Source organism: Nomascus leucogenys, chromosome X (genome assembly GCF_006542625.1).
Source record: "Nomascus leucogenys isolate Asia chromosome X, Asia_NLE_v1, whole genome shotgun sequence".
Taxonomy (NCBI): domain Eukaryota; kingdom Metazoa; phylum Chordata; class Mammalia; order Primates; family Hylobatidae; genus Nomascus; species Nomascus leucogenys.
Genome location: NC_044406.1, coordinates 22,464,311 through 22,472,131, shown reverse-complemented (window position 1 = coordinate 22,472,131; position 7,821 = coordinate 22,464,311).

Here is a 7,821-nt window from a genome sequence, read left to right as displayed (position 1 = left end):
AGTTCATCTACCTAAAAAGTCTCTTCTGGAACCATCTGGTCTGCTCCAATCTGGATTTGTTTCTCTAAGTCTGCTCAATGGCTGCTGTTTGGAGACTTTCTCATCAGGGATTCCCTTTACCTCTCTTATGTTGCATCCCCTGTTTCTTGGATCCCATATTCACCTTCTTTCCTTGCTTATACTTTTGTATTGGTGAAACAACAACATCCTCTAAAATTTCTTTCTTTCTTTTTTTTTTTTTTTTTGAGACAGAGTCTTGCTCTGTCGCCCAGGCTGGAGTGCAGTGGCACGATCTCGGCTTGCTGCAAGCTCTGCCTCCCGGGCTCATGCCATTCTCCTGCCTCAGCCTCCCAAGTAGCTGGGACTACAGGCGCCCGCCACCACACGCAGTGAATTTTTTGTATTTTTAGTGGAGACGGGGTTTCACCGTGTTAGCCAGGATGGTCTCTATCTCCTGACCTCGTGATCCACCTGCCTCAGCCTCCCAAAGTGCTGGGATTACAGGTGTGAGCCACCGCACCCAGCCTTAAAGTTTCTTGAGAAATGCATACGGGAGGTAAAAATTCCTGTAATCTTGAATGTCTGAAAATGTCCTTATTCTGCCCTCAAACTCAATTGAGAGTTTGCCTGGTTTTAGAATTCTAGGTAGGAAATTATTTTCCTCAGAATTATAAAGACATTGATTGCTTCAGTGTTGCTGTTGAGAAGTCTGATCTTGATTCTATATGTAAAATCAGTTTCTCCTCTCTGGAAATTTATGGGACCATTTATTTGTCTTTGTCCCCAGTATTTAAAAATATTACAAGGAAACCTTGTGGTTTTGATTTACTCCTGGAAGAGTTTGTTAACTTTATTTTATATATTTTTTTGAGATAGGGTCTTGCTCTATTGCCCAGGCTGAAGTGCAGTGGTGCAATCTCAGCTCACTGCAACCTCCGCCTCCTGAGCTTAAGCAATCCTCCCACCTCAGCCTCCTGAGTTGCTGGAACCACAGGTGTGTGCCACCACATCTGGCTAATTTTCATAATTAAAAATTAAATATAAAATTAAATTAAACATGGTTTTGCCATGTTGCCCAGGCTGGTCTTGAACCCGGGCTCAAGTGATCCACCTGCCTCAGCCTCCCAAAGTGCTGGGATGACAAGTATCAGCCACCGTGCCTGGCCTTGACTTCCTTAACTTTAAATTCAAATCTTTGAGTCTTTAAAATCCAATACGATTAGAATTTTCATACACACACATACATATAACGATGCTGTTCTCTTTTCTTTTCTTTTCTTTTTTTTTTTTTTTTTTTTGAGATGGAATTTCGCTGGTTGACCAGGCTGGAGTGCAATGGCGTGATCTCAGCTCACCGCAACCACCACCTCCCGGGTTCAAGTGATTCTCCTGCCTCAGCCTCCCGAGTAGCTGGGACTACAGGTGCGTGCCACCACACCTGGCTAATTTTTTTGAATTTTTAGTAGAGATGGGGTTTCACCATGTTGGCCAGGTTGATCTTGAACTCCTGACCTCAGGTGATCCACCCACCTCGGCCTCCCAAAGTGCTGGGATTACTGTTGTGAGCCACCATGCCTGGTCATCTGTGCTTATTTATGAGTGGGGTGCCAAAAAAACAAGATTGGAGGCTCTGTGTAGTTGGGTGGAACTAGGGGGCTATAAGCTTCCCTGCCTAGTTGGGCCATTAGTTGTAAGACTCCCTTCATACCAGTATTTTGAAGTCTTTTCCCTTGTTGGCCAGACTCTCCAGAGAAGTCTCTTCTAAATTTCGTGGAGGGTGTAACCCTAACGGCCAGCATTTTGAGTGCCTGGTGGGAGAAGAAGGCAGGAGTCTCAACATTCAATATGTCAACTTTTGCTTAACCCCTGTTCTCAGGACAGTACCTTGGCTCCTAGCTGTCCCTTATGTTTTCCAGTTCAGAGAACTTTTGTCTTGCTCTCTGTAGACAAAAAAAAACTCTCCGGTTTTGGCCCGAGTGAAGGAGAAGCAGTTGCCTGACTGCAAGGTGGTTATATTAGTCTCCTAGGTATTCGCAGTAACAAAATACTCCAAAGTGGATGACTTAACACAATAGAAATTTATTGTCTCACAGTTCTGGAGGCTAGAAGTCCAAGATCAAGGTTTCTGCAGGGCCATGCTCCCCCTGAAACCTGCAGAGGAGACTCTTTCCCTGCCTCTGTGTAGTTTGTGGTGGTTTGCTGGCAATCTTTGACATCCCTTGACTTGCAGCTGCATGACTCCAGTCTCTTCATCATTACATGGTATTCTCCCCGTGGGTTTTTGTTTTTACATGGCTGTCTTCTTATAAAGACAACAGTCACATTGGATTAGGGGCCCAGCGTATTCTAGTATGACGTCATCTTAATGAATTACATCTGCAACAACCCTATCTCCAAATAAGGTCACATTCTAAAATACTGGGGGTTAGGACTTCAACATATTTTTTCAGAGGAGGGTTGGGGGGATGAGAGGTGGCAGGGTAGTCACAATTCAACCCATAACAATGGGGAAGGGATTTGGTGCTGTAACTGCTTCTTAAACAGATTCTCAACCAACTCCTTCTACTTCACCTCTCACTTCCAAAGGTTACCTGCTGTTGCCAATTCCTGAGTCTTCTAGGGGGTTCCCCCAGTGTAAACTGATTTGCTTCTTAGCTTTTTTTCAACACCAGTTTAAAACTCAGTTTTCTCAGATCTGCTATTCGACCAGCACTCCTTTGTAAGCTTTCTAACTGACAAAGTGTTGCTACTGTTTTCTCTGATTTCTCTTTATCATCAAGGTTTAGGCTCTAAAAAAAGTCTCCTTACTGTTATTGAAGTGGGGTTTGAAGGGGGAAAGAGACTTTGATGCTCAAGCCAGCATTTTTAGCCAGAAGTTCTCCTACATGTATCTTCCTTCTCTCCCTCTCAAATGGCACCTTCTTTCTTAATTCTCTCACATTTCAAACCACAACAAAACGTTTAAGGAAAAAATTTTCTCTAATCTCTATGTATGTAAATAATGGAGGGGTTGAGGGAGAGATGACGATAGGGAGAGAGAGAACCAAATTTGGCAGATTCAAAGCCCATACTCTATCATAGCACTCTGCCTCCATGAAGTATAAACAAACATCAATATCATACCACTCAAAGAGCAAACGGCTGAAAAGCAATATGACAATGCATATAAACAGCTATAAAAATGTTTAAAATCTCTGATGTAAGTAGTGCCACTCTCAAGATTTTAGCCTAAGGCTATAATTCAACATAATGAACTGACAACATGGACTCTGGCTTATGAGAAATCAGCAGACCAAATATCCTGAAAAAACCAACTCATTGTAAAAACCATAGAAATTCTAGATAAAATGCAAAAACATCTTTTAAAAGGCATAACTGAGCTTGTAAGAAGGAAAAATCCTCAAGAGTGAAAAATAAAGAGAAAGCTACACACTAGCATGGTAAATGACTGAAGCCCTGAGCACGTGTGTCAACACCGGGGACCTGAAGTTTCGGGTTTTTTTGGTTTTGTTTTTGTTTTTTTATGCAGTTTCTCTCCTGTTACCGAGGCTGGAGTGCAATGGCACAATCTTGGCTCACTGCAAACTCTGCCTCCTGGGTTCAAGCGATTCTCCTGCCTCAGCCTCCTGAGTAGCTGGGATTATAGGTGCTCGCCACCACGCCTGGCTAATTTTTGTATTTTAGTAGAGACGGGGGTTTCACCATGTTGGTCAGGCTGGTCTCAAACTCCTGACCTCAGTTGATCCACCCACCTCAGCCTCCCAAAGTGCTGGGATTACAGGCATGAGCCACCACTGTGCCCGGCCGAGTTTTGGATTTTAATGACCTCAGATGTGTAGAAGACAAGCTCTTGTGCTCAGGGAAGGGAGGGGGTTGAAAATGAGACTCTACGTAAAGTCAGGCCCTCAAAGGACGTAAGGTAAAAAGCAATGGAAATAGAGAAAGAACATGGGAGAGTCAATCTTCTTCAGTATAACTGAGAAACACAAAATACAAAGAGAACATCTTCACAGTTGTCAGAGAAAAAAAGAGATCATTTAAAAGGAATAACAATTAGACTGGAGACAGCAGCCAGAAGACAGTGGAACAAGACTTTGCATTGCTAAGAGAAAACCATAGCCAATGTAGAATTTGATACCTACCTAAATTACATATTTAAGAATAGGGGCAAAATGAGGACATTTTCAGAAAATCAAAAACTGAAAGAGTAATTATTACCAAAAGATGCTCCTTAAAGGAGCTTTTAAGAATATACATCAGGATAAAGAAAAATGATCTAAGAAGGAAAGTCTGAGATTAACAATAATAATATCTAAGTTGGAAGTTAAAAACAAGATAGTGCTAAAATATTAGATATAGCAATAACCTGTAAGACAAAAGGATGGTGATTAGCATTCTTAGTTTGGGAGGAGAGTGGAGCTATTGATTAACTTTAGATTTTAAGTACACGTGCTAAAATTTACACATAATCACTAAGAATAAAAACAGTCGGCCAGGCGCGATGGCTCATGCCTGTAATGCTAGCACTTTGGGAGGCTGAGGCAGGAGGATCGCTTGAGGCCAGGAGTTCGAGACCAGCCTGGCCAACATGGTGAAACCCTGCCTCTACTAAAAATATTTTTAAAAATTAGCTGTGCATGGTGGCGCATGCCTGTGATCCCAGCTACTCTGGAGGCTAGGAAGGAGAATTGCTCGAACCTGGGAGGCGGAGGTTGCAGTGAGCTGAGATCGAGCCACTACACTCCAGCCTGGGTAACAAAGCGAAACTCCATCTCAAAAACAACAACAACAAACCCAGAGTGTATAACTTCCAAAATAGTAGGGGGAAAAATGTAGAATTGAAATCTGAAAGAAAACAGGAACGGCAGGGGAAAGACAAAGAAAATGCAGGAGAGATAGCACAAAATAAAATGATAAAAATAATTCCAAATATGTTAGCAATTAATTAAAATTGCAATAAAGTGTAAATGCATTAAACTCACCAGTTAAAGATGTCCTGGGACTGAATTAAAACAAAAACAATCTAGATATTTGCAGTATCCTAGAGAAAACCTAAAACACAAAGACAGTGTATTTGACATTATATCAGAATGATTAATGTTATCTGTTGTAGCAAATAACTCCTAAGATTATTGGGACTTAACACAACAAAGTTTATTGCTTGCTCACATTACAGTTCATCAAGTCAGGCTGCTGCTCTGGCTATCTCTCCTTCAGTGACTTAGGAATCCGGAAGCCTTCAATCCTGCTTCTACCACCATGGAGTTCTTTGCCTCCAGCCACAGGAACGAGAGGGAGGGGAGAGGAAGAATAGAAGACCACGTTTATTTTAGGGGCCAAGGCTGGAAGTGGTATACATCACTTCTGCTCACATTCCTCTAGCCAGAAGTCAGTTCACAGGGTCCCAACATAGCTGCAAAAAATGTTGGGAAATGTGTTCTCAGGAAGAGAAAATGAAGTCAGTGAGCATCTAGCCAGTCTTTGACGCATGAAAAGGTTGAACATTTTAAAAGATGGAAAGGGATATGCCAGGCAGACACTAACCAGAAGAACGCTAGAGTAGCTCTGTTCACATGAGACAAAATAGTCTTCCAGCCGGGTGCGGTGGCTCACGCCTGTAATCCCAGCACTCTGGGAGGCTGAGGCATGTGGATGACCTGAGGTCAGGAGTTCGAGACCAGCCTGGCCAAAATGGTGAAACCCTGCCTCTACCAAAAATATTTTAAAAAATTAGCTGGGCATGGTGGCGCATGCCTGTGATCCCAGCTACTCGGGAGGCTAGCAAGGAGAATCGCTCGAACCCAGGAGGCGGAGGTTGCGGTGAGCTGAGATTGAGCCACTGCACTCCAGCCTGGGTGACAGAGCAAGTCTCCATCTCAAAAAAAAAAAAAAAGTCTTCCAAGCAAAATGCATTATTAGGAATAAAGGGACCAGGAGTGGTGGCTCATGCCTATAATTCCAGCACTTTGGGAAGCTGAGGTGGGAGGATCACTTGAGCCACCTCATCCAGCCGGATGCACATTTTTTCTTAAGAGTACAAGAAACATTTATGAAAATGGACAATGTACTTGGCTATAAAGCAAGTCTCAACAAGTTTCCCCGAATCAGTATCATACAAATCATACTCTCTGATTATAGTACAATTAGGCTAAAAATAAATAACAGAAAAATAACCAAAAGAAGACTGTGTATGAAAATGTTCATTCTAATGTTAATTACCTATAGTAGTAAAAAATTAGAAACAACTGAAATATCCAATGATATGAGTATGGCTAGATAAATTATGCTTTATCAATTCAATGGGCTATTGTATACCCATTAAATTATTTTTAAGTGGATCATGTTTAAGATATAAGCGAAAAGTGACTGGGCATGGTGTCTCATGCCTGTAATCCCAGCACTTTGGGAGGCCAAGGCGGGTGATCACCTGAGGTCGGGAGTTCGAGACCAGCCTGACCAACATGGAGAAACCCTGTCTCTACTAAAATACAAAATTAGCCAGGTGGGTGGCGCATGCCTGTAATCCCAGCTGCTCAGGAGGCTGAGGCAGGAGAATTGCTTGAACTCAGTAGGCGGAGGTTGCAGTGAGCTGAGATCGCACCATTGCACTCCAGCCTAGCCAACAAGAGCATAGCTCCGTCTCAAAAAAAAAAAGATATAAGTGAAAAGTTTAAATCTATATGTTAGCTATTATTACAACTATGTGAAAAATATGTGTGCATTTAGGCAGATTAGAAAGGTATAAGCAAATGAAAACAGTTGTTATATTATGGTGATGGGATTATGTATAATTCTACTTTTAAAAGGATTTTCTGTGATGTGGTTATATTATTTAATGTGAGTTAAAAGAATCTATAGAAGACATGATCTCTGGGAGCAGAAGCTAGTTGTGCCTTAATATCCACTACCATTTCTTTTATGACAACAGAATTTTAGTTGGGTACATAAATGCCCCAAACAAAAATACGTTTCCCAGCCTCTCCTGGAGCTAGGTGTTATGATGAGACAAAGTTATAGCTAATGAAATATGAGAAATGGGAATCCTGAAACATAAAGAGTATGTCCTTCCTTTGTCTTTTCCCTCCATCTTGCTACCTAAAATCTTCCTTTGTTATTACACACACTATACGTAGAGTCTGATATGCATTTGATCAGATGAGAGACTACATCCCAAATTAATGAATGAAAACATGTGTGACTCATGAGGACAAATAGCTGTTTTTTCCATTCAACCAGTGTCCAGTACAAGCTCTGAAAACAAGGGGCTTATCATTCCATTTTTGAATATCAAATGACAATGCATTAATATCAAAGAGTGAACATTTATGTTAAATATATTCCAGTGAGAATCATACATATTTACTCCAATGTTCTTTATCATGTAAGAGAATATGTCAGCAGAGAATGAGATCCTTTTATAGGCTGCCATGCCTGCATTAGATCAGCAATCAACCTACATGTTTTAAATGTTAAGTAAAATTAAAAATTGGATCTTTAAAGTTCAATAAATTATTGCACTTTAATTATCATAGCCTCTGTGTAAAGTTTGATATAATCCAACAGCCTGGATCACAAAAGAAATCAATAATTCCTACTATATTAGGAATGACAATTTATCAGTTGAAAATGAAATTGATAAATATTACTCCAGATAGACTTCATACTTGAAAAATATCCAGAGTAGATTAAAGCAGATGCAACATTCTGTCTCAGGTGCTTCCAGTGCTCAGTAGTGATTAGTTATGCCATGTCATGTCTCCTGTAGCAGTAAATCCATTATTACTTTTATTATCATTCAGAATAGGTCATTCACAAGCTGTT